This window comes from Hevea brasiliensis, chromosome 8, assembly GCF_030052815.1.
Source record: "Hevea brasiliensis isolate MT/VB/25A 57/8 chromosome 8, ASM3005281v1, whole genome shotgun sequence".
Classification (NCBI taxonomy): domain Eukaryota; kingdom Viridiplantae; phylum Streptophyta; class Magnoliopsida; order Malpighiales; family Euphorbiaceae; genus Hevea; species Hevea brasiliensis.
In genome coordinates, this window is record NC_079500.1 from 93028905 (window position 1) to 93030738 (window position 1834).

At 37.8% G+C, this 1834-nt stretch overlaps 1 non-coding gene across 1 annotated transcript; it reads left to right on the forward strand.

Annotated features, from left to right (window-relative positions):
• The first annotated feature begins 1227 nt into the window (after positions 1 to 1227).
• LOC131182597 (small nucleolar RNA R71) lies at positions 1228 to 1335 on the forward strand. Its single transcript, XR_009150861.1, has one exon. It is a non-coding gene; the product is annotated as a small nucleolar RNA R71 (small nucleolar RNA).
• Positions 1336 to 1834: the final 499 nt, after the last annotated feature.

The following is a 1834-nucleotide window of genomic DNA, read 5'->3' on the forward strand; positions in this document are numbered from 1 at the left end:
ATTAAGCTTTGGAGGAAGTTTCCTCTGGAGGATAGCACTACATTCTTATGTCAAAGCTACAGTTTCATCATAGTCAAGTTTTCTCTTATTTGATAGTATTTCTTTCAAGAATTTTGCATAAGAGGGCATTTGTGAAAGAGCATCAACAAAAGGCACATTTATGTAAAGTTTCTTCAAAACCTCTAAGAACTTCCCAAATTGCCTATCAAGCTTGGCTTTGTGAAATCTTTGAGGAAAGGGAAATTGTGGCTTGTAGGGCTCGGGAGGTATATACTTCTCTTCTTTTCTTCAAATTTCTCCTTACATTTTTCTGCACTCTCTTGTTTTCCACTCTCATCGGTTCCTTTCTCATTTCTCTCTTCTCACTGTTTTCACTCTTCTCATCATTTATAACTTTACCACTTCTTAAAGTAATAGCTTGACAATGCTCTCTTGGATTTTACGGTTGACTTGGAAGCTTTCAAAGATTTGGCACTTGAGGAAGATGCTTGTTGTGCAATCTGGTTTTCGGCGATACATTGTGTGTTTGCATTTGTTCGACCTTGCTTTCACCTCTCTCATCTCCTCATCATGCTTATTTTGATTGGCAAGAATGCATTGCAATAAAGCTTGATGGTGGAATTTCGTTCTTCTTTGTTTTGGTGGGGTTCATATTTTTCTGTGAAAATTGGGCAATGGTTGCCTATTTTCTGATATGGAACTTGACTTTCTTGTTGTGGTTGAAAATTCGATTTTGAACTTGATTTTCTTGATTGCCCCATGAAAAGTTGGGATGATTCCTCCAATTTGGATTATAAGTTTGAGAATAAGGATTCCCCATTTGCTTGTTTCCATAATTACCAACATATGCGCTTGTTCTCCATAATCTACTCCACAGTGGTAGTTTCCTCTGCATAAGCCACTTGTTGTGAACTTCCGGTGATGATGTTGAACTAACCAACATACTCAAATCTTCCATCTTCTTAGCAAGGACATTTGTAAGTGCATCAAACTTTGCATTAATCATGTTGAATGGATCAAGATCATACATCCCAGACTTGCCTTTTACGAGTTGGAGTGGTCCTCTTGGACTACTCAAAGATGAGTATTCTTTGCAATTTTCTCTAATAACTCATAAGCTTCATCTTCATGCTTAATGATGAATTCTCCTCTGTTTGAGCATCAATAATTCCTCTGATTGCGGGAGTGACATTTGTGTAGAAATTACGATTTATCATCCATTTTGGAATGGCATGATGTGGGCATAATCTTTCCAATTCCTTCCATCTCATCCATGATTCATAGAGAGTTTCATCTTCTCTTGATGCGAAAGATGTCATTTGATTCCTCGACTCTTGAGTTTTCAGTGGAAAATATTGTGCAAGAAATGCATCGATTAGTTGCTCCCAATTTGTAATGGAGTTGTGAGGTAAAGAATCAAGCCAATCCAATGCTCTATCTTTCAAAGAGAATGGGAATAGCTTCAATCTTGCTGCATCATCGGACACTCCAGGTTGTTTTTGCATGTCGCAAATCATAGCAAACTTCTTGGTGTGTGTGTGGATTTTGAAGGATGTCCTCCAAATTGAGAGTTTTGGATCATTTGAAGAACTCCAAAATCCATTTTATAGCTGTTCGCATCAATCCTTGGTCTTGCTATGCTCTCTCTCAAGTCATCAAAGCGAGGAAAAGCATGATCCATCATACTTCCCTAAACACGTTTGCATTAACAACTTCTTCTCCTTGGGCTTCATTTTCATTGTTTTGACCATTTCGGCATTACCAACACCAATTCTAATTCTTTCATCACCATATTTGCTTCAATTTCGGTTTCTCTCTCGACTTCCTTCCTTTT